The 25,464-nt window shown below is 48.6% G+C and overlaps 1 protein-coding gene across 8 annotated transcripts in view; it reads left to right on the top strand.

The window, feature by feature from the left end:
- LOC139250704 (zinc finger protein 432-like) overlaps positions 1-24,550 on the top strand; it is a 384,699-nt gene extending 360,149 nt beyond the window's left edge. For 2 of the 8 annotated variants that reach the window (XR_011591353.1, XR_011591351.1), the window contains 2 exons: positions 10,664-10,994; positions 23,352-24,550. The gene's annotated coding sequence lies outside the window, so the exon portion shown is untranslated. Of the gene's footprint in view, positions 1-7,379; positions 7,431-7,513; positions 7,697-10,377; positions 10,469-10,663; positions 10,995-23,351 lie in introns of those variants that run through there. The other 6 variants (XR_011591350.1, XR_011591349.1, XR_011591348.1 and 3 more) reach the window with 6 other exon arrangements.
- The last annotated feature ends 914 nt before the right edge of the window (positions 24,551-25,464 follow it).

Consider the following 25,464-nt stretch of genomic DNA (forward strand, 5'->3'; position numbering starts at 1 on the left):
CACAACCCGGCAAGAAGGGGTGTGTGACGTCAAACACCAGCAACGCGAGCTGTGTGACACAGTAACCTGGCAACGCAGTCTCTATGATGTCATGTCGGGGAGGGCACCCACCCCACAGGATGTGCGTATACTGAGCCTGACACCACGGGAGGGCACCGACCCCACAGGATGGTGTATACCGAGCCTGGCACCAGGGGAGGGCACCCACCCCACAGGATGGCATATACCGAGCCTGGAACCAAGGGAGGGCACCGACCCCACAGGATGGGTGTATACCGCGGTAGCCTGGCACTAGGGGAGGGCACAAACCCTACAAGATGGCCATATACCGAGCCTAGCACAAGGGGAGGGCACCGACCCCACAGGATGGCCGTGTATCTAGCCTGGCACCAGGGGAGGGCACAAATCCCACAGAATGGCCGAGTATTGAGCCTGGCACCAGGGGAGGGCACAAACCCCACAGGATGGCCGAGTATTGAGCCTGGCAACAGTGGTGGGGGGTGGCGGACGCGGGGAGTGCACCAACACCACAGAATGGCCATGTATTGAGCCTGGCACCAGGTGCGTGGAGGGCAGCAGGAAAACCATTGGCCCATTGGTTGTCACGTGTGTGTCCAGCGGGGCGGGAGCTGCGGGTTTTACCATCAGTGACAGGCCCAGATTACCCAGGTGTATCGGCGCTGCATGGCCCACGGGACAGGAACAAGAAGGAGAGAATGTTCTGAAGTTCTATCCTGTACTTACAGTGATGACTTTTGTAAACTCCTTTTACAGGGTGTTAGAAGGAGAAGATTAGCACACGGGAAGCTCAAACCCAAAGATCACATCCCGATCTGCCACAGTTAGTCGATTCATCAAGGGCTGATTATCATCGGCCTTTTACATAAGAAATAGGAGCAGGAGTGGGCCGTACGGCCCCTGGAGCCTGCTCCGCCATTTAATACAATCATGGCTGATCTGATTATAGACTCAGGTCCACTTTCCTGCCCGCTCCCCATAACCCCTTAATCCCTTATCGGTTAAGAAACTGTCTACCGCTGTCTTAAATTTATTCAATGTCCCAGCTTCCACAGCTCTCTGAGGCAGCGAATTCCACAGATTTACAACCCTCTGAGAGGAGAAATTTCTCCTCATCTCAGTTTTAAATGGGCGGCCCCTTATTCCAAGGTTATGCCCCCTAGTTCCAGTCTCCCCTATCAGTGGAAACATCCTCTCTGCATCCACCTTGTCAAGCCCCCTCATAATCTTATACGTTTCGATAAGATCACCTCTCATTCTTCTGAATTCCAATGAGTAGAGGCCCATTCTACTCAACCTTTCCTTGTAAGTCAATCCCCTCATCTCCGGAATCAACCTAGTGAACCTTCTCTGAACTGCCTCCAAAGCAAGTACATCCTTTCGTAAATATGGAAACCAAGGCAGTATTCCAGGTGTGGCCTCACCAATACCCTGTACAATTGTAGGAAGACTTCCCTGCTTTTATACTCCACCCCCTTTGCAGTAAAGGCCAAGATACCATTGGCCTTCCTGATCACTTGCTGTACCTGAATACTAACCTTTTGTGTTTCATGCACAAATACCCCCAGGTCCCATTGAACTGCAGCACTTTGCAATTTTTCTCCATTTAAATAATAACTTGCTCTTTGATTTTTTTTTTACCAAAGTGCATGACCTCACACTTTCCAACATTATGCCAAATTTTTGCCCACTCATTAGCCTGTCTATGTCGTTTTGCAGGTATTTTGTGTCCTCCTCACACATTGCTTTTTATCCCATCTTTGCATCGTCAGCAAACTTGGTTACGTTACACTCGGTCCTTTCTTCCAAGTTGTTAATATAGATTGTAAATAGTTGGGGTCCCAGCGGCACCCCACTAGTTACTGATTGCCAACCCGAGAATGAACCATTTATCCCGACTCTCTGTTTTCTGTTAGCCAATCCTCTATCCATGCTAATCTATTACCCCCAACCCCGTGAACTTTTATCTTGCGCAGTAACCTTTTATGTGGCACCTTGTCAAATGCCTTCTGGAGGTCCAAATATACATCCACTGGTTCCCCTTTATCCACCATGTTTGTTACATCCTCAAAGAATTCCAGCAAATTTGTCAAACATGACTTCCCCTTCATAAATCCACGCTGACTCTGCCTGACCGAATTATGCTTTTCCAAATATCCTGCGACTGTTTCTTTAATAATGTACTCCAACATTTTCCCAACCACAGATGTTAGGCTAACTGGCCTAGTTTCCTGCTTTTTGGCTGCCTCCTTTTTTAAATAGGGGCGTTACATTTGTAGTTTTCCAATCTGCTGAGACCTCCCAGAGTCCAGGGAATTTTGGTAAATTGTAACCAATGCATCCACTATCCCTGCCGTTACTTCTCTTAAGACCGTAGGATGCAAGTCATCAGGTCCAGGGGATGTATCCGCCTTTAGTCCCATTATCTTACTTCTTAGTGATTGTGATAAGTTCTTTCCCCCACCCCCCCGAAAACCCCTTGACTATCCACTGTTGGAATATTGCTTGTGTCCTTTACCTTAAAGACTGATACAAAATATTTGTTTAGAGTTTCTGCTCTCTCTTTGTTCCCCATCACTAATTCCCGTTCTCATCCTCTGAGGGACCAACATTTACTTTAGCCACTGTTTTCCTTTTTATATACCTATAGAAACTCTTGCTGTCTGTTTTTATATTTTGTGCTAGTTTACTTTCATAGTCTATCTTCCCTTTCTTAATGATTTTTTTAGTCATTCTTTGCTGACTTTTAAAAGCTTCCCAATCTTCTGTTCACTCACTAGTTTTGGCCACTTTGTATGCCTTTGTTTTTAATTGGATACCGTCCTTTATTTCTTTAGTTAGCCACGGATGGCTATCTTTTCTTTTACACCCTCAATGGAACTGGAACTGGATTGCAGTGGGACTTTCAGGAGAATATTAAAGTTGGGCACCAGAGAAATAATTACAATCTGAGCGTCAATATCAGGGCAACTTATTCCCGGGGCATTCATTCATCGCGGGCCACCCCGACCTGCGAGAAGACGCCACCGCAGGTCGGGAGGATAAAAGAGCAGCATGGGTCCTGGGACATCGTGGGTCACCCTGACCTGAGAGGACATATTCTCATCCGTTCCGTGTACTGCTTTCATCTGCATAGTGCTACATGTAACGTGATTCCTGATCGGTATTGAAATGTATCCCGGAATGTAATGTAAACCTGTTATTATCTTCTCCATGTAATACCCTTATTTGCACAGTACTACATGTAACGTGATTTACGGATTGTACTAAACTGTACCTTGAAATGAAATGCACGCTAGTGCATCGTATGGAACTGCTGTCAGCATCCAAACGAATTGTATGGAATTGCTGACCGCAAGGTACTGAACTATTTTCCAATGTACTGTGAAAGTTTTACATAAATAAAGTATATTTTTGAAGGGAAAAAAAGACCATCGTGGGTCAGGAGGACAAAAGAGCATACCACTGCAGCTTAAAGAGTGAGCTGCTACAAGTGTGCGACAGCTTCGAGGTGGGCGACTGGATGACATCAACAAAATCCAGGTCACAGTTTGGAGCGTGGGCAGGAACATTGGCGGGGTCCAGGTACAGCGGAGGAGCGGGAAGGTTGGGGCGGATGAGCGGCGAGAGATCGTGGCGGAGGAGCGGTGAGAGATCGTGGCGGAGGAACGGTGAGAGATCATGGCGGAGGAACGGTGAGAGATCGGGACGGAGGAGCGGCGAGAGATCGGGACGGAGGAGCGGCAAGGGATCGTGGCGGAGGAGCGGCGAGAGATCGTGGCGGAGGAACGGTGAGAGATCGTGGCGGAGGAACGGTGAGAGATCGTGGCGGAGGTACGGTGAGAGATCGTGGCGGAGGAACGGTGAGAGATCGTGGCGGAGGAACGGTGAGAGATCGTGGCGGAGGTACGGTGAGCGATCGTGGCGGAGGAATGGTGAGAGATCGTGGCGGAGGAATGATGAGAGATCGTGGCGGAGGAGCGGGAAGGTCGGGGCGGAGGAACGGTGAGAGATCGTGGCGGAGGAACGGTGAGAGATTGTGACGGAGGAACGGTGAGAGATCGTGGCGGAGGTACGGTGAGAGATCGTGGCGGAGGTACGGTGAGAGATCGTGGCGGAGGGACGGTGAGAGATCGTGGCGGAGGAGCGGGAAGGTCGGGGCAGAGGAACGGTGAGAGATCGTGGCGGAGGAACAGTGAGAGATCGTGGCCGAGGTACGGTGAGAGATCGTGGCGGAGGAACGGTGAGAGATCGTGGCGGAGGTACGGTGAGAGATTGTGGCGGAGGAGCGGGAAGGTCGGGGCGGAGGTACGGTGAGAGATCGTGGCGGAGGTACGGTGAGAGATCGTGGCGGAGGTACGGTGAGAGATCGTGGCGGAGGTACGGTGAGAGATTGTGGCGGAGGAGCGGGAAGGTCGGGGCGGAGGTACGGTGAGAGATCGTGGCGGAGGTACGGTGAGAGATCGTGGCGGAGGAGCGGGAAGGTCAGGGCGGAGGAACGGTGAGAGATCGTGGCGGAGCAGCGGGAAGGTCGGGGCGGAGGTACGGTGAGAGATCGTGGCGGAGGAACGGTGAGAGATCGTGGCGGAGGAACGGTGAGAGATCGTGGCGGAGGTATGGTGAGAGATCGTGGCGGAGGAACGGTGAGAGATCGTGGCGGAGGTACGGTGAGAGATCGTGGCGGAGGTACGGTGAGAGATCGTGGCGGAGGAACGGTGAGAGATCGTGGCGGAGGAACGGTGAGGGATCGTGGCGGAGGAGCGGTGAGAGATCGTGGCGGAGGAACGGTGAGAGATCGTGGCGGAGGAGCGGTGAGAGATCGTGGCGGAGGAACGGTGAGAGATCGTGGCGGAGGAGCGGTGAGAGATCGTGGCGGAGGAACGGTGAGAGATCGTGGCGGAGGAACGGTGAGAGATCGTGGCGGAGGAAAGGTGAGAGATCGTGGCGGAGGAACGGTGAGAGATCGTGGCGGAGGAACGGTGAGAGATCGTGGCGGAGGTACGGTGAGAGATCGTGGCGGAGGGACGGTGAGAGATCGTGGCGGAGGAACGGTGAGAGATCGTGGCGGAGGAACGGTGAGAAATCGTGGCGGAGGAGCGGGAAGGTCGGGGCGGAGGAACGGTGAGAGATCGTGGCGGAGGAGCGGGAAGGTCGGGGCGGAGGAACGGTGAGAGATCGTGGCGGAGGAACGGTGAGAGATCGTGGCGGAGGAACGGTGAGAGATCGTGGCGGAGGAGCGGGAAGGTCGGGGTGGAGGAACGGTGCGAGATCGTGGCGGAGGTACGGTGAGAGATCGTGGCGGAGGTACGGTGAGAGATCGTGGCGGAGGAACGGTGAGAGATCGTGGCGGAGGAGCGGGAAGGTCGGGGCGGAGGAACGGTGAGAGATCGTGGCGGAGGTACGGTGAGAGCTCGTGGCGGAGGTACGGTGAGAGATCGTGGCGGAGGAACGGTGAGAGATCGTGGCGGAGGAATGGTGAGAGATCGTGGCGGAGGTGCGGTGAGAGATCGTGGTGGAGGAACGGTGAGAGATCGTGGCGGTGGAACGGTGAGAGATCGTGGCGGAGGAACGGTGAAAAATCGTGGCGGAGGTGTGATGAATGAGGGTACGGGGCCCAGAAGAGCCGAGAGCCCAGGGGCAGCACGGGCCTGCCCACACTGCGATATGTGTGCGCACTAGGTCCTTGCAGCAAAGCAGATCTCCTGCCGTCCTGGTTAACCCTTGCCACTGGATAAAGGCCGAGCTCTGTCAATCCTGCGTGGTGGCTGGTGTGAGACGGTCACCACATGTTAAAACAATCCAGCCGATATTCCACCCTTCAATTGGAGTTCAGGACTGGAATATCGGCTCCTTCATTGAAACATCTGCGACCCCCTGTGGAAGCAAGTCATCCTGGTTCCAGGGACCGCCGATGATGATGAAGACTATTCTCGGGGAGGTTGCGGGTATTCCCGGGATTCTGTAGATATTGTGGGAGGCAGATTAGTTCGGTGACAATCGCAGATCTGCCCCGGAATAGACAAAACAATCTGTGACCCTCCTGTGAAGCGCCAGAGGACGTTTTACTGCGTTAAAGGCACTATATAAAGACAAGTTGTTGTTGTTGTTGTCCCGCCAATCCCTCTTTTTTTTCATAGGCAGTCCCTCGGAATCGAGGAAGGCTTGCTTCCACTCCTAAAATATGAGATCTTTGGTGGTTGAACAGTCCAATATCAGAGCCACAGACCCTGTCACATGTGGAACAGATATTCGTCGGAGGAAGTGGTGGGTGGCACTGAATTATCACACACTCCTTCCGCTGCCTGTGCCTGACCACTTCACGCTCGCGGTGTTGAGATTAGAAGTGCTCAACAACCTCCCGATGCACTTCCTCCACTTAGGGCGGTCTTTGGCCAGGGTCTCCCAGGTGTCAGTGGGGATGTTGCACTTCATCAGGGAGGCTTTGAGGGTGTCCTTGTAACGTTTCCTCTGCCCACCTTTGGCTCGTTTGCCGTGACGGAGCTCCGAGTAGAGTGCTTGCTTTGGGAGTCCCGTGTCGGGCATGCGGACAATGTGGCCTGCCCAGCGGAGCTGGTCGAGTGTGGTCAGTGCTTCAATGCTGGGGATGTTAGCCTGGTCGAGGACGCTAACGTTGGTGCGTCTGTCCTCCCAGGGGATTTGCAGGATCTTGCGGAGACATCGTTGGTGGTATTTCTCCAGCGACTTGAGCTGTCTGCTGTACATGGTCCATGTCTCTGAGCCATACAAGAGGGCGGCTATTACTACAACCCTGTTGACCATGAGCTCGGTGGTAGGTTTGAGGGCCTGGTCTTCAAACACTCTTTTACTCAGGCGGCCGAAGGCTACACTGGAGGCGGTGTTGGATCTGGTGGTCAATGCCTGCCCTTGTTGATAAGAGACTCCCGAGGTTTGGGGAATGGTCCCCGGTGTCCAGGGCCGCGCCGTGGACCTTGCTGACTGGGGGGCAGTGCTGTGTGGCGGGGACAGGCTGCTGGAGGACCTTTGTCTTACGGATGTTTAGTGTAAGGCCCGAGCTCTCGGCCGCCTCAGTAAATACGTCACAATGTCCTGGAGTGGAACACAGGGGCAAAGGTCACCGCCCGTTAAACATTCAAATATTTCAACCCAACCGCCAAGCTCCGAGCGTGAGCCTCGCTCAACCCAAATCATGGCCGCAAACCCCGCCTCCCGGCGGCGCTGATTGGCCAGGGGCGGCCCGGTGAGGAGCTCCCGGGGGAAGCGGATTGGCCTGAGCGCCTGGCACCCAGAGTGAGGGAGGTGGGTTTGCGGGGGCGGGGCTCTCCCGGCGGAAGCGGATTGGCCGGAGCGCCTGTCACTCAGAGTGAGGGAGGCGGGCCGGGACTCGGAGCTCGGGCAGGGTGCCAGTGAAGCGGCGCTGGGCCCTTGTGTCGGTGAGTTGGAGCCGCCTGGTTTTATACCCGGGGGGTGAGGGCTGGGATGAGGGGAGGGGGGATTGAGGAGGAGGGGGATGTGTTTGCTCCAGTCTGTACTATATATAATGTGTTGAATGTTGTTGTGGATTGTTACAGAGGGGAAACACATTGAAATAGTGTTTGCAATGACAGGGTCTGCTGCCCAGTGAGTGAGCCACAGGCCTGGCTGCTGGGTACAGGATGTGCTGCAGAGGGCACAGATCAAATGTTTCATCTATTGGAAGGTAATGCACCTAATTCCGGACCTGCCAAGTCTGTTATTTGGAGTGGGCACCATATAGCGGATCATTTTTAAATTCACAAACCGCAGCCGTGCCTTCAGCTGCCTGGGCCCTGAGCTCTGGATTCTCTCCCTAAACCTCTCCGCCTCTCTACCCCTCTCCTTTAAAGCGCTCCTTAAAACCTGCCTCTTTTACCAGCTTTTGGTCACCTGTCTTAATATCTCCTCACGTGGCTCAGTGTTGGCACCGATTTAAGAAGCGGGGCGAAATGAAACTTTTTATTTTAAACACAGCGAGTTGTTGTGATCTGGAACTACTTTTGAAGTGTACTTGTGGTTTAATGTAGGAAACGTGGCCGTCAATCTGCACACGGCAAGCTCCCACCAGCAGCAATGTGTTAGCGACCAAATAATATGTTTTTGTTGATGTTGGTTGAGAGATAAATATTGGCCAGGGTATTGTGGATAACTTCCCCTGCTCTTCAAAATAGTGCCGTGAGATCTTTTACATCCACCTGAGGGGGTAGACGGGGGATCGGTTTAAGATTTCATCAGAAAGACGGCACCTCCGACAGTGCAGCGCTCCCTCAGCACTGCATTGGTGTGTCAGCCTAGATTTTGTGCTCCAGGTTCTGGAGCAGGACTTAAACCTATAACCTTCTGAGTCTTAAAAAAACCCAAGCTGGTAATACAGAAAAATAGACAGGAGGAGTTGGGGGCAAGTTTTGCTGCAATTATCTCCCTCCTGTCACACTATATGAAGGCACAGTTTTAAGAGGATGACTTCTTTACCCAGAGAGTGTTGAGAATTTGGGATTTGCTGCCACATGGAGTTGTTGAGGAGAATAGCACAGATGCAATTCAGGGGAAACTAGGTTCTTTATTATTCTTTGTCATCCTTTATTATCAGGGTTCCCCCCCCCCCCCACCTTTACCATTCGAGCCTGCTCCGCCATTCAATAAGATCATAGCTGATCTTCGACCTTAACTCTACTTTCCCGCCCAATCCCCATATCCCTTGATTCCCCCAGAGTCCAAAAATCTATCGATCTCAGCCTTAAATATATTCAGAGACTCAGCATCCATAGCCCTTTGGGTTACAGAATTCCAAAGATTCACATCCTCTCAGCGAAGAAATTCCTCCTCATCTCGGTCTTAAATGGCCGACCCCTTATCCTGAGACTATGTCCCCTAGTTCTAGACTCTCCAGACAGGGGAAACAACCTCTCAGCATCTACCCTGTCAGTCCCCCTCAGAATCTTGTGTTTCAATGAGATCACCTCTCTTTCTTCTTAATTCCAGAGAGTATGGGCCCAATGTGCATTGGGGAGGGGGGAGAGGAAGGGGGATGGGATGAGGAAGGGGAATGGTGAGGCAGAGGAGGGATGCAAATAATCCCCATAATACAATGGTGGGTAATCTTAGTCATGGGTTAAAGACAATCTGTGCATGGGATCTTGTTTTTATGAGTGGTGGGGGGCTGTCATCTATTGTAAGGTGTGTGTATGTGTGTGCTTAAATTAGACTTGTAGTGTGAAGAATGTGCTCATAGCTGGAGTATGGGTAAGAAATGATGGAGTCAGCAACGACAGGAAATGATGCTGTATCAGGACTATCTCAGTCACACAGTCGTTGAATTGTGTCTGACAGTTTCTAGCAGAGGACATGTCATGCTGCAATAATGTTGTGTGTTAATCCCGTAGAAAGAAAGACTATATTGTGTTTTTCACAAGCTCAGGACATCCCAAAGTGCTTTACAGCCAATGAAGTACTTTTGAAGCGTAGTCAGTGTTGTAAAGTAGGAAACGCAGCAGCCAATTAGCGCACAGCAAGATTCCACGAACAGCAATGTGACAATGACCAGCTCATCTGTTTTAGTGATGTTGGTTGAAGGATAAATATTGACCCAGGACACTGAGGTGAACTCCCCTGCTCTCCTTCCCAATAGGAAACATGGTGTTGCCTGACTTTGCATTTTATTTAAATTTCAGGATATCTTGTGAGCTGGAGGAGAGCAGGAATCTTACTGTGAATCTAATGTTGTTGAAGTATAGAAAGCTCAGTACTTCTGTTCATAGTTCAGCTGATTCTGCCTGTCTTAACTCAGTATGTCCCGGCTCAGTGTGATTGGGACAGTCATGTCACATACTCTGTGTTGATGCAAAGCAGTTTGAGATTGATGACGAGGGGAGATGCGCAGAGTAACTCTGAAGACCAATAGTTTCCATTGACCGTGGGCCAGGAGAGAGTTTGACTCCACTTCAGCTTTGCACGAGCTGCAACCATTATGAAGTGAAGTTAAAACAGTTGGTCCAGCTAAGAATTTATTTTAAAATTCACATTTAATCCTAATTGTAGCAGAGCCCTGACTCTGCTGTCAGCACCTAGAATCATAGAAACACACAGCACTGGAGGCCATTCTGCCCATCGTGCCTGTGTTGGCTCTTTGAAAGAGCTGTCCCATTACTCTCACTCCTCTGCTCTTTCCCCAGAGCCCTGTGAATGTCTCCTATTCAACTATTTATCCAATTCCCTTTTGAAAGTTACTATTGAATCTGCTTCCACCGCCCTTTCAGGCAGGGCACTCCAGATCACCATAACTCGCTGTGTAAAAATGTTTCCCCTCATTTCCTCCCTGGATTTTTTGCCAACTAACTTAAGACCTCATTTTAATTTAAATTGCAGGTGAAAATGAACTGAATCCTACATTCTCTGAGGCAGAAGGAAATCTCATGATTTTGAGTTTAAGCAGCAAGAGAGCATCTCCGAAATGAAGGTGAATTCTCAGTAGGCCGATGTGGGCTGTACCTGTACGGGGAGCGTGTTATGCACCCCATGCCTGGCTAACAGAACTCTTTCCCTGTGCATTTTCAGCAGCGTGGCTTGGTGGTTATTAAGCATTGTAATCAATGTGCTGGTGACCTGCGATAGTTTTGTTTCCTTCTTCAACAAACTTTTTTTGTCTTCACAGGAACATTCGAATCAATCGCAGAACCTCATCGACTCTGAATTTTCTACATTGCGCAATATTTTGGATGAAAAGGAACAGAATTTGGTCGAAGAACTGAATGAGGAAAAGGATGATATTTTATTCAGAATGGAGACAAATCTGTGAGAAATCTGAGACAATTCACGATAAGCTTTCCTTGCTGTAGATAAATAACCTGAACCTCGGGATAGAAAGTACAATTTTGAAGTTTGCAGACGAGTCAAAACTTGGCAACGTAGTGAATAGTGAGCAGGATAGAAGCAGACTTCAGGAGGACAAAGACAGACTGGAGAAATGGGCAGACACATGGCAGGTACAGTTTAACGTGGCTGAGTGTGAGGTGATGCACTTTGGGAAGAACAACATGGAGAGGCAGTATAATCTAAATAGTGCTATTTTGAGCGTTGTGCAAGAACAGAATGAACTGGGGTAAATGTTCACAAATCTTTTGAAGGTGGCAGGGCAAATTGATAAGACAGTGAAGAAAGCTTGTGGGATACTTGGCTTTGTAAACGGGGGCATTGAATTCAATACAAGGAAGTCATGCTGAACCTTTACAAATCACTGGTTAGGCTGCAGCTGGAGTATTGTGTAGAATTCTGGGAACCACACTTGAGGAAGGATGTCAAGGTCTTGGAGAGAGTAAGGAGGAGGTTTATTAGGATGAGAGTAGGAATGAGGGACTTCAGTAAAGTGGAGAGATAGCAGAAGCTGGGATTGTTCTCCTTGGAGCAACAAAGGTCAAGGGGACACCTAATGGAGGTATTCAAAATTCTGAGGGGGTTTTGATTGAGCAAACGGGAGAAACTATTTCTTCTGGCAACCGGACCGGTAGCCAGAGGTCACAGATCTAAAATAATTGGCAAGAGAACTAGAGGGGAAATGTGGAGATATGTTTTCAGATTTGTAACCTGAAAGGGTGGTGGAAGCAGATTCCATCGGGACGTTCAAAGGGCAATGGGACATGTAGCTGGAGAGAACTCATTTTCAGCGTTATGGGGAAAGGATTGGGTGTGGGAGTAAATTGGACAGCTCTTTCACAGGATCAACAGCTTTAATCTCCTCGGTGTCTTTGACATCCAGGCCCACATCACATCCTTGCTGTCTACTCTGCTGTGCCTGAATACTTTTTTAAAAATTCATTCAGAGTTGTGGAAATCTGGAACTCCCTCCCTCAAAAGACTGAATGCTCGGATCAAACAATTCAACATTTTCCAGACTGAGATGGGTAGATTGTTGTTGGTTAAGGGCATCAAAGGATATGGAGCAGAAGTGGGTAAATGCAGTTGGGGTACAGATCTAACTGAATGGTGCAACAGGCTCCTCCTGTCCCTGTGCACCATCCTCTGCAGTCAGCCATGTTTATAATATTCCCACAACATTGGAGTTCCCGAGTGCTGCAGTAACCTCGTGTTTTGGAATTGCTGATCCCGAATGCATTCAGCGTTCACGTCTATACAGCTTAATGTAGATGTTCCATCTTTTGGCCCCTAGTTTACCCTTGTTAATGTTACCTGGTTCTTGTATATCACCCACCTGCTGTCTAGATTCCACTCTGTAATCAATGTCATGTGGATCACCTTTCCTCCTGGCCTTCTCCCTCCTCCAATGTAAATGCTTCTTGCAGCTACTTCAACGTTCCTGACCATTTCCATGGTTTTTATTTGGTCAGCTCTCTCCCATTTTTTGTCACAGGAACAGCGCCATTTACGCTTCAACGTCCCAGTATTATTTTCGCAGCAGATTGACATAATTTGCGATTTTCTTTGCAAACATCTTTGTCACCAAAAACCGGAAGTATAACAAATGGAATTGCCTTGATTTTCTCGGCCATCCTTGCATGGGACGGTTCAGAGCCCTTACAGGATTTCATACATTGTCATTTAGCCCCTCCTGCTCCTCCAGTACCTTTTGTCATTTATCTTCAATGTGCACAGACCTATCTCTGGGTAACCAACTCATCATCATTACCACACTCATCACCACCCACCTCCCTACAGCCAGAATCTCCCTGCACCTTAACAGACTGCAGGAAGATATCAGTGAATGGTCACGTGGGCAGAACAGTGGCAAATAGAATTCAATCTGCAGAAGTGTGAGGTCATGCATTTGAGGAGGGCTAACAAGGCAAGGGAATACACATTAAATGGTGGGACACTGAGCAGTGCAGAGGAGCTGACACTGAGACACACACAGGCTCTACAGTAGCAGAGGGGAGTGAATTGTTCCTTTACCCGCTGTGTACTGTACCTGTACAGGAGCTGGCACTGAGAGGCACGGGCTCTACAGTACCAGAGGGGAGTGAATCGTTCCCCTTTACCCACTGTCTACTGTACATGTACAGGAGCTGGCACTGAGAGGCACACGAGCCATACAGTACCAGGCGTGAGTGAATCGTTCCCCTTTACCCGCTGTGTACAGGAGCTGACACTGAGACATGCACGGGCTTCACAGAAGCAGCCGGGAGTGAATCGTTTCCCTTTACCCGCTGTGTACTGTACATGTACAGGAGATGACACTGAGATACACATGGACTTTACAGTAGCAGACGGGATTTATGAGGATGTTGCCTGGACTGGAGAATTTTAGCTTTGAGGAAAGACTGGACAAGCTGAGATTGTTTATTCTTTGGCAAAGAGGAGGCTGAGGAGAGAGCTGAGTGAATAGGAAGGACCTATTTCCCTTAGCAGTGGGGTCAACAAGCAGGGGGCATAGATTTAAAGTAATTGGTAGGAGGAGAGAGGCGGGAGTCCAGAGAGGCAGCGGCCTGTAAAAGGCTCAGCAGTCCGGGGAGCGTCGAGAGAGGCGGGAGTCCAGAGAGGCAGCGGCCTGTAAAAGGCTCAGCAGTCCGGGGAGAGTCGAGAGAGGCGGGAGTCCAGAGAGGCAGCGGCCTATAAAAGGCTCAGCAGTCCGGGGAGCGTCGAGAGAGGCGGGAGTCCAGAGAGGCAGCGGCCTGTAAAAGGCTCAGCAGTCCGGGGAGCGTCGAGAGAGGCGGGAGTCCAGAGAGGCAGCGGCCTATAAAAGGCTCAGCAGTCCGGGGAGCGTCGAGAGAGGCGGGAGTCCAGAGAGGCGTAGCGGTGCAGCTCCAGCTGGGAGAGAAGGCAAAAAAGTAGAAGGAAATCAAAAGGTGACGTCACAGCCAACGTGGTAAGTGATTGGCTGCTGATTGGTGAGTAGTTTTTCTTTTTCTTTATTAGTCAGTAACTTTTAACATTGTTGTCGGCAATTTAAGTGTATCTAAGGGTTAAGTCATGGCAGGACAGCTCGGTCACGTGATATGCTCCTCCTGTACCATGTGGGAACACGGGGACAACACCAGTGTCCCTGACGACTACATGTGCGGGAAGTGTGTCCACCTCCGGCTACTGACGGTCCGCGTTGCGGAGTTGGAGCTGAAGGTGGATTCACTCTGGAGCATCCACGATGCTGAGAATGACGTGAGTATCACGTGTAGCGAGTTGGTCTTACTGCAGGAGAAGGGTCCACAGCCAGCGAGGGAATGGAAGACCAGCAGGAAGAGTAGTGCAAGGAAGGTAGTGCAGGGGTCCCCTGTGGTCATCCCCCTGCAAAACAGATACACCGCTTTGAGTACTGTTGAGGGGGATGACTCATCAGGGGAGGGCAGCAGCAGCCAAGTTCATGGCACCGTGGCTGGCTCTGTTGCACAGGAGGGCAGGAAAAAGAGTGGAAGAGCGATAGTGATAGGGGATTCAATTGTAAGGGGAATAGATAGGCGTTTCTGCGGCCGCAACCGAGACTCCAGGATGGTATGTTGCCTCCCTGGTGCAAGGGTCAAGGATGTCTCGGAGCGGGTGGAGGACATTCTAAAAAGGGAGGGAGAACAGCCAGTTGTCGTGGTGCACGTTGGTACCAATGACATAGGTAAAAAAAGGGATGAGTTCCTACGAAATGAATTTAAGGAGCTAGGAGCTAAATTAAAAAGTAGGACCTCAAAAGTAGTAATCTCGGGATTGCTACCAGTGCCACGTGCTAGTCAGAGTAGGAATCGCAGGATAGCTCAGATGAATACGTGGCTTGAGCAATGGTGCAGCAGGGAGGGATTCAAATTCCTGGGGCATTGGAACCGGTTCTGGGGGAGGTGGGACCAGTACAATCCGGACGGTCTGCACCTGGGCAGAATCGGAACCAATGTCCTCGGGGGAGTGTTTGCTAGTGCTGTTGGGGAGGAGTTAAACTAATATGGCAGGGGGATGGGAACCAATGCAGGGAGATAGAGGGAAACAAAAAGGAGGCAAAAACAAAAGACAGAAAGGAGATGAGGAAAAGTGGAGGGCAGAGAAACCCAAGGCAAAGAACAAAAAGGGCCATTGTACAGCAAAATTCTAAAAGGACAGAGGGTGTTAAAAAAACAAGCCTGAAGGCTTTGTGTCTTAATGCAAGGAGTATCCGCAATAAGGTGGATGAATTAACTGTGCAAATAGATGTTAACAAATATGATGTGATTGGGATTACGGAGACGTGGCTCCAGGATGAGCAGGGCTGGGAACTCAACATCCAGGGGTATTCAACATTCAGGAAGGATAGAATAAAAGGAAAAGGAGGTGGGGTAGCATTGCTGGTTAAGGAGGAGATTAAGGCAATAGTTAGGAAGGACATTAGCTTGGATGATGTGGAATCTATATGGGTAGAGCTGCAGAACACCAAAGGGCAAAAAACGTTAGTGGGAGTTGTGTACAGACCTCCAAACAGTAGTAGTGATGTTGGGGAGGGCATCAAACAGGAAATTAGGGGTGCGTGCAATAAAGGTGCAGCAGTTATAATGGGTGACTTTAATATGCACATAGATTGGGCTAACCAAACTGGAAGCAATACGGTGGAGGAGGATTTTCTGGAGTGCATAAGGGATGGTTTTTTAGACCAATATGTCGAGGAACCAACTAGGGGGGAGGCCATCTTAGACTGGGTGTTATGTAATGAGAAAGGATTAATTAGCAATCTCGTTGTGCGAGGCCCCTTGGGGAAGAGTGACCATAATATGGTGGAATTCTGCATTAGGATGGAGAATGAAACAGTTAATTCAGAGACCATGGTCCAGAACTTAAAGAAGGCTAACTTTGAAGGTATGAGGCGTGAATTGGCTGAGATGGATTGGCGAATGATACTTAAGGGGTTGACTGTGGATGGGCAATGGCAGACATTTAGAGACCGCATGGATGAACTACAACAATTGTACATTCCTGTCTGGCATAGAAATAAAAAAGGGAAGGTGGCTCAACCGTGGCTATCAAGGGAAATCAGGGATAGTATTAAAGCCAAGGAAGTGGCATACAAATTGGCCAGAAATAGCAGCGAACCTGGGGACTGGGAGAAATTTAGAACTCAGCAGAGGAGGACAAAGGGTTTGATTAGGGCAGGGAAAATGGAGTATGAGAAGAAGCTTGCAGGGAACATTAAGACGGATTGCAAAAGTTTCTATAGATATGTAAAGAGAAAAAGGTTAGTAAAGACAAACGTAGGTCCCCTGCAGTCAGAATCAGGGGAAGTCATAACGGGGAACAAAGAAATGGCGGACCAATTGAACAAGTACTTTGGTTCGGTATTCACGAAGGAGGACACGAACAACCTTCCGGTTATAAAAGGGGTCGGGGGGTCTAGTAAGGAGGAGGAACTGAGGGAAATCCTTATTAGCCGGGAAATTGTGTTGGGGAAATTGATGGGATTGAAGGCCGATAAATCCCCAGGGCCTGATGGACTGCATCCCAGAGTACTTAAGGAGGTGGCCTTGGAAATAGTGGATGCGTTGACAGTCATTTTCCAACATTCCATTGACTCTGGATCAGTTCCTATGGAGTGGAGGGTAGCCAATGTAACCCCACTTTTTAAAAAAGGAGGGAGAGAGAAAACAGGGAATTATAGACCGGTCAGCCTGACATCGGTAGTGGGTAAAATGATGGAATCAATTATTAAGGATGTCATAGCAGTGCATTTGGAAAGAGGTGACATGATAGGTCCAAGTCAGCATGGATTTGTGAAAGGGAAATCATGCTTGACAAATCTTCTGGAATTTTTTGAGGATGTTTCCAGTAGAGTGGATAAGGGAGAACCAGTTGATGTGGTATATTTGGACTTTCAGAAGGCGTTCGACAAGGTCCCACACAAGAGATTGATGTGCAAAGTTAGAGCACATGGGATTGGGGGTAGTGTACTGACATGGATTGAGAACTGGTTGTCAGACAGGAAGCAAAGAGTAGGAGTAAATGGGTACTTTTCAGAATGGCAGGCAGTGACTAGTGGGGTACCGCAGGGTTCTGTGCTGGGGCCCCAGCTGTTTACACTGTACATTAATGATTTAGATGAGGGGATTGAGTGTAGTATCTCCAAGTTTGCGGATGACACTAAGTTGGGTGGCATTGTGAGCTGCGAGGAGGATGCTGTGAGGCTGCAGAGCGACTTGGATAGGTTAGGTGAGTGGGCAAATGCATGGCAGATGAAGTATAATGTGGATAAATGTGAGGTTATCCACTTTGGTGGTAAAAACAGAGAGACAGACTATTATCTGAATGGTGACAGATTAGGAAAAGGGGAGGTGCAAAGAGACCTGGGTGTCATGGTACATCAGTCATTGAAGGTTGGCATGCAGGTGCAGCAGGCGGTTAAGAAAGCAAATGGCATGTTGGCCTTCATAGCAAGGGGATTTGAGTACAGGGGCAGGGAGGTGTTGCTACAGTTGTACAGGGCATTGGTGAGGCCACACCTGGAGTATTGTGTACAGTTTTGGTCTCCTAACCTGAGGAAGGACATTCTTGCTATTGAGGGAGTGCAGCGAAGGTTCACCAGACTGATTCCCGGGATGGCGGGACTGACCTATCAAGAAAGACTGGATCAACTGGGCTTGTATTCACTGGAGTTCAGAAGAATGAGAGGGGACCTCATAGAAACATATAAAATTCTGACGGGGTTAGACAGGTTAGATGCAGGAAGAATGTTCCCAATGTTGGGGAAGTCCAGAACCAGGGGTCACAGTCTAAGGATAAGGGGTAAGCCATTTAGGACCGAGATGCGGAGGAACTTCTTCACCCAGAGAGTGGTGAACCTGTGGAATTCTCTACCACAGAAAGTTGTTGAGGCCAATTCACTAAATATATTCAAAAAGGAGTTAGATGAGGTCCTTACTGCTAGGGGGATCAAGGGGTATGGCGAGAAAGCAGGAATGGGGTACTGAAGTTGAATGTTCAGCCATGAACTCATTGAATGGCGGTGCAGGCTAGAAGGGCCGAATGGCCTACTCCTGCACCTATTTTCTATGTTTCTATGTTTCTATGTTTAGCGGGTATTTGAGGGGAAATGTTTTCACCCAGAGGGTGGTTGGGGTATGGAACTCACTTATCGAAAGGTTGGTAGAGGCAGAAAACCTCACCACGACTAAAACGTACTTGAATGTGCACTTGAAGTGCCATAACCTACAGGGCTAGGACCGAGAGCTGGAAAGTGGGATAAGGCCGGATAACTCTTCGTCGGCCGGCACGGACACAATGGGCCGAAATGACTTCCTGCTCTGCTGTAAATTTCTATGATTCTATGAACTGCATCTTTGTCCTAACTATGTTCTCTGGCTTCTGAACTACTTGTTCCTCCATTACTTGGTCTTCTGCATTCGGAGTTAGTGCTTGATCTAATTAAATGATGGAACAGTCTCGAGGGGCTGAATGGCCTACTCCTGTTCCTATGTTCCTATATCTGCACATTGTTGTAAGAACATAAGAACATAAGAATTAGGAACAGGAGTAGGCCATCTAGCCCCTCGAGCCTGCTCCGCCATTCAACAAGATCATGGCTGATCTGGCCGTGGACTCAGCTCCACTTACCTGCCCGCTCCCCGTAACCCTTAATTCGCTTATTGGTTAAAAATCTATCTATCTGTGATTTGAATACATTCAATGAGCTAGCCTCAACTGCTTCCTTGGGCAGAGAATTCCACAGATTCACAACCCTCTGGGAGAAGAAATTCCTTCTCAACTCGGTTTTAAATTGGCTCCCCCATATTTTGAGGCTGTGCCCCCGAGTTCTAGTCTCCCCGACCAGCGGAAACAACCGCTCTGCCACTATCTTGCCTATCCCTTTCATTATTTTAAATGTTTGTATAAGATCACCCCTCATCCTTCTGAACTCCAACGAGTAAAGACCCAGTCTACTCAATCTATCATCATAAGGTAACCCCCTCATCTCCGGAATCAGCCTAGTGAATCGTCTCTGTACCCCCTCCAAAACTAGGATATCCTTCCTTCAGAAAGGTGACTTTCTCAGTGTCTTTATAAGCATTCTTCCTGCCGTCAGTGCATCCTCTATTATCTTATGTGCTCAGTTTCCCCCAGCTGTTATTTCTGTTTCTTGCTGCCCCTGTACCTGTTTGCAAAAATCCCTGTCCCAGCTCCCCAGTGACTCGCCCTCAATATTGAGTACCAGCCCATGCACTTCACTAAACTGACTCAATTTGTCCAACCCGTGTCTTTGCTTATTAGCTTTCCAACTGTTTCCTTTCATTAGTTCCCATCTGCTCCTCTCAAAGGCCCTAACATAGAAACATAGAAAATAGGTGCAGCAATAGGCCATTCGGCCCTTCAAGCCTACACCACCATTCAATGAGTTCATGGCTGAACATGCAACTTCAGTACCCCATTCCTGCTTTCTCACCATACCCTTTGATGACCCTAGTAGTAAGGACGACATCTAACTCCTTTTTGAATATATTTAGTGAATTGGCCTCAACAACTTTCTGTGGTAGAGAATTCCACAGGTTCACCACTCTGGGTGAAGAAGTTTCTCCTCTGTCCTAAATGGCTTACCCCTTATCCTTAGACAATGACCCCTGGTTCTGGACTTCCCCAACATTGGGAACAATGTTCCTGCATCTAACCTGTCTAAACCCGTCAGAATTTTAAACGTTTCTATGAGATCCCCTCTCATTCTTCTGAACTCCAGTGAATACAAGCCCAGTTGATCCAGTCTTTCTTGATATGTCAGTCCCGCCATCCCGGGAATCAGTCTGGTGAACCTTCGCTGCACTCCCTCAACAGCAAGAATGTCCTTCCTCATGTTAGGAGACCAAAACTGTACACAATACTCCAGATGTGGCCTCACCAAGGCCCTGTACAGCTGTAGTAATACCTCCCTGCCCCTGTACTCAAATCCCCTCGCTATGAAGGCCAACATGCCATATGCTTTCTTAACCGCCTGCTGTATCTGCATGCCAACCTTCAATGACTGATGTACCATGACACCCAGGTCTCGTTGCACCTCCCCTTTTCCTAATCTGTCACCATTCAGATAATAGTCTGTCTCTCTCTTTTTACAACCAAAGTGGACAACCTCACATTTATCCACATTATACTTTATCTGCCATGCATTTTCCGACTCACCGAACCTATCCAAGTCACTCTGCAGCTTCATAGCATCCTCCTCGCAGCTCACACTGCCACCCAACTTAGTGTCATCCGCAAATTTGGAGATACTACAATTAATCCCCTCGTCTAAATCATTAATGTACAGTGTAAACAGCTGGGGCCCCAGCACAGAACCTTGCGGTACCCCACTAGTCACTGCCTGCCATTCTAAAAAGTACCCATTTACTCCAACTCTTTGCTTCCTGTCTGACAACCAGTTCTCAATCCATGTCAGCACACTACCCCCAATCCCATGTACTTTAACTTTGCACATTAATCTCTTGTGTGGGACCTTGTCAAAAGCCTTCTGAAAGTCCAAATACACCACATCAACTGGTTCTCCCTTGTCCACTCTCCTGGAAACATCCTCAAAAAATTCCAGAAGATTTGTCAAGCATGATTTCCCTTTCACAAATCCATGCTGACTTGGACCTATCATGTCACCTCTTTCCAAATGCGCTGCTATGACATCCTGAATAATTGATTCCATCATTTTACCCACTACCAATGTCAGGCTGACCGGTCTATAATTTCCTGTTTTCTCTCTCCCTCCTTTTTTAAAAAGTGGGGTGACATTGGCTACCCTCCACTCCATAGGAACTGATCCAGAGTCTGTGGAATGTTGGAAAATGACTGTCAATACATCCGCTATTTCCAAGGCCACCTCCTTAAGTACTCTGGGATGCAGACCATCCGGCCCTGGGGATTTATCGGCCTTCAATCCCATCAATTTCCCCAACACAATTTCCCGACTAATAAGGATTTCCCTCAGTTCCTCCTTCTTACTACACCCTCTGACCCCTTTTATATCCGGAAGGTTGTTTGTGTCCTCCTTAGTGAATACCGAACCAAAGTACTTGTTCAATTGGTCTGCCATTTCTTTGTTCCCAGTTATGACTTCCCCTGATTCTGATTGCAGGGGACCTACGTTTGTCTTTACTAACCTTTTTCTCTTTACATATCTATAGAAGCTTTTGCAGTTCATTTTAATGTTCCCTGCAAGCTTCCTCTCGTACTCTATTTTCCCTGCCCTAATCAAATGCTTTGTCCTCCTCTGCTGAGTTCTAAATTTCTCCCAGTTTCCTGGTTCGCTGCTATTTCTGGCCAATTTGTATGCCACTTCCTTGGCTTTAATATTATCCCTGATTTCCCTTGATAGCCACGGTTGAGCCACCTTCCCTTTTTTATTTTTACGCCAGACAGGGATGTACAATTGTTGTCGTTCATCCATGCGGTCTCTAAATATCAGCCATTGCCCATCCACTGTCAACCCCTTAAGTATCATTCGCCAATCTATCCTAGCCAATTCACGCCTCATACCTTCAAAGTTACCCTTCTTTAAGTTCTGGACCATGGTCTCTGAATTAACTGTTTCCTTCTCCATCCTAATGTAGAATTCCACCATATTATGGTCACTCTTCCCCAAGGGACCTCGCACAACGAGATTGTTAATTAATCCTCTCTCATTACACAACACCCAGTCTAAGATGGCCTTTCCCCTATTTAGTTCCTTGACATATTGGTCTGGAAAACCATCCGTTATGCACTCCAGGAAATCCTCCTCCACTGTATTTTTCCAGTTTGGTTAGCCCAATCTATATGCATATTAAAGTCATCCATGATAACTGCTGCACCTTTATTGCATGCACCCCTAATTTCCTGTTTGATGCCCTCCCCAACATCTCTACTACTGTTTGGAGGTATGTACACAACTCCCACTAGCGTTTTCTGCCCCTTGGTATTCCGTAGCTCCACCCATACCGATTCCACATCATCCAAGCTAATGTCCTTTCTTACAATTGCATTAATTTCCTCTTTAACCAGCAACGCCACCCCGCCTCCTTTTCCTTTCTGTCCATCTTTCCAATAGTTGAATACCCTTGGATGTTGAGTTCCCAGCCTTGGTCACCCTGGAGCCATGTCTCCGTGATGCCAACCACATCGTATCCGTTAACTGCTATCTGCACAGTTAATTTGTCCACCTTATTCTGAATACTCCTCGCATTGAGGCACAGAGCTTTCAGGCTTGCCTTTTTATTACACTTTGACCCTTTAGAGTTTTTCTGTAAAGTGGCCCTTTTTGTTTTTTGCCTTGGGTTTCTCTGCCCTCCACTTTTACTCATCTCCTTTCTGTCTTTTGCTTCTGTCTCCATTTTGTTTCCCTCTGTCTCCCTGCATTGGTTCCCATTCCCCTGCCATATTAGTTTAACTCATCCCCAACAGCACTAGCAAACATTCCCCCTTGGACATTGGTTCCCGTTCTGCCGAGGTGCAGACCGTCTGTTTTGTACTGGTCCCACCTCCCCCAGGACCGGTTCCAATGCCCCAGGAATTTGAATCCCTCCCTGCTGCACCACTGCTCAAGCCACGTATTCATCTGAGCTATCCTGAGATTCCTACTTTGACTAGCACGTGGCACTGGTAGCAATCCTGAGATTACTACTTTTGAGGTCCTACTTTTAAATTTAGCTCCTAGCTCCTTAAATTCGTCTCGTAGGACCTCATCCCGTTTTTTACCTATATCGTTGGTACCAATGTGCACCACGACAACTGGCTGTTCACCCTCCCTTTTCAGAATGTCCTGCATCCGCTCCGAGACATCCTTGACCCTTGCACCAGGAAGGCAACATACCATCCTGGAGTCTCGGTTGCGGCCGCAGAAACGCCTATCTATTCCCCTTACAATTGAATCCCCTATCACTATTGCTCTCCCACTCTTTTTCCTGCCCTCCTGTGCAGCAGAGCCAGCCACGGTGCCTTGAACTTGGCTGCTGCTGCCTTCCCCTGGTAAGTCATCCCCCCCCAACAGTACTCAAAGCGGTGTATCTGTTTTGCAGGGGGATGACCGCACTACCTTCCTTGCACTGCTCTTCCTGTTGGTCTTCCATTCCCTATCTGGCTGTGGACCCTTCACCTGTGGTAAGACCAACTCGCGACACGTGCTACTCACGTCATTCTCAGCATCGTGGATGCTCCAGAGTGAATCCACCCTCAGCTCCAATTCCGCAACGCGGTCCGTCAGGAGCTGGAGGTGGATACACTTCCCGCACACGTAGTTGTCAGGGACACCGGAAGTGTCCCTGAGTTCCCACATGGTACAAGAGGAACATATAACTTCAGGTTTTGGGCAGCTGAGATCAGTGAGTTGCTCCACACTTTATTATTGACTCTCTAGCTCTCTCATGCTGCAAAGTTGAGCCTTGTTTAGTCTGTTTGAGCACTGCCAGCGGTCTGCTGTGCGTTAACATTTGTGTTTCTGTCTATTTCAGGAGAGTCCGCCGGAGGAGCAGAGGTACGACACGCTCCAAAAATAACTGAACAACATTATAAAGTAGGATATTGAAGAGCGGTTTTATTTTCTGCTGTTTAATATTTCATATTTACATTATTAGTGAAGCGTAATATCAGCCAAACATAGCGGGAGGCAGCCTGTCTCTGGGAGCATTTAAGGGACCCACCCAGTATAGAGTGTGGAGACATGTAATGGACATTCTCAACCCTGGTACGGAGGGCCTTTCCTGGTTTCTCACTTAACCCGTAAAACCCTCAATAAGTGGGCACATCTTAAGAATACCAGACACGAGTAAAAGAATGTAAATATTATCCATACCCCTTCAAATAAGAAAATAGATGAAATGGCAGCATTTGATATCTGATTCATGATTTATAATGCAACAATCTAATAATCACAACTATTTTAGAAGCAATCGGCCATTAGAATTCATTCATTAGTAAACAAAAACAGTGATCTAAATCATTAACCTGTTACACTGGGTTCTCTCATGGTTTAAAACTGGAGAATTAATGCACGAGTATATTCACAACTGATTTGGTCAAATCACTTTCAATCACCTCCTGACTGCTCAAAGCCTTTCCCCCATCTCAAAGGCATAAGTCAGGAGTGTGATGGAATACTCTCCACTTTCCTGGATGAGTGCAGCTCCAACAAAGTTCAAGAAGTTCGACACCATCCAGGACAAAGCATCCCGCTTGATTGGCACCCCATCCACCACCTTCAACATTCACTCCCTCCACCACCGGCGCACCGTGGCTGCAGTGTGTACCATCTACACGTTGCACTGCAGCAACTCCCAAACCCGCGACCTCTACCACCCAGAGGGACAAGGGCAGCAGTTGCAGGGGAACACCCTCACCTACAAGTTCCCCTTCACGTTACACACCATCCTCACTTGGGAAATATATCAGCTGTTCCCTCATCGCTGGATCAAAATCCTGGAACTCCCTCCCTCGTATCCCTGTGGGAGCACCTTCACCACACGGACTGCAGTGGTTCAAGAAGGTGGCTCACCACCCCCTTCTCGAGGGCAATTAGGGATGGGCAATAAATGCTGGCCTTGCACCACCAGATCCCAGCAACGAATGAAAAAAATACAGAAGAGACTTTCAACATGAAATGTTCAAACTTTCATGGACAAAGATGAAGGAACGGCCTTGAAGGGAGTGGAACACGGGAAGGTTGAAAATATTTGTATACAAAATGAAGTAAATCAGAAATATAATGGTTGCGATGTCAGGAATGTGTTTGTTTTTAGGAAAGAGATCTGTTTTATAAAAAATATTTGAGCGGCCTCCAGCGAGTGTTTGAAGAGCAGCTGGTTCGGCCGCTCAACGTGCCCTCACTCCGCCCATTTGTACCTCAGAATTGCAGTCAGGGTCCTCTATACATCACGGGACCCCGGTTTGATGAGGTTTCCTCCCCTGAAACAGGCAGGCGTTCCCGTTGCCCATCTCAGGACCCCACCCACGGTGACGATGGCTGAAGCACCAGCGTAAACTTTAGTGCCATTTCCAGGCGACTATCACTCCGGTTACACCAGGCGGGGGCTCTTAAAATCAGTCCTGTTAGTTCAGGATAGGAGCAGGAAGAGGCCATTCAGCCCCTGGAGCCTGTCCCACCATTCAATGAGATCACGGCTGATCTGTGACCTGTCTCCATAAACCCGCCTTTGGCCCATATCCCACAATCCCTTTGGTTAATGAAAATCCATCAACCTCCGGTTTAAAATTAACAATTGAAGCTGCATCAATTGTGGTTTGCAGAAGAAAATTCCAAACTTCTCCCACCCTTTGTGTGTCGAAGTATTTTCTAACTTCACTCCTGAAAGGCCTGGCTATAATTTTTAGATGATGCCCCTAGTCCTAGACAATCCACGCAGCGGAAAGGCTTACTCTCGGTTCTTAATATCTTGAAAACTTCGATCAAATCACGGCTTAAACTTCTAAATTCCAGGGATGGGTAAGGTGCAAATTTAAAATAAAAACATTTAGTACATGACTTTGGGATGTCGTTAAGCCCCCAATTCGCTTAAAAAAAAAATCAATGTTGCTTCTGTTGTGTAGTTTAATAACAGGCTTGCCAGA

The sequence above is a fragment of the Pristiophorus japonicus genome, unplaced genomic scaffold (assembly GCF_044704955.1).
Source record: "Pristiophorus japonicus isolate sPriJap1 unplaced genomic scaffold, sPriJap1.hap1 HAP1_SCAFFOLD_416, whole genome shotgun sequence".
NCBI classification, from domain to species: Eukaryota; Metazoa; Chordata; class Chondrichthyes; family Pristiophoridae; genus Pristiophorus; species Pristiophorus japonicus.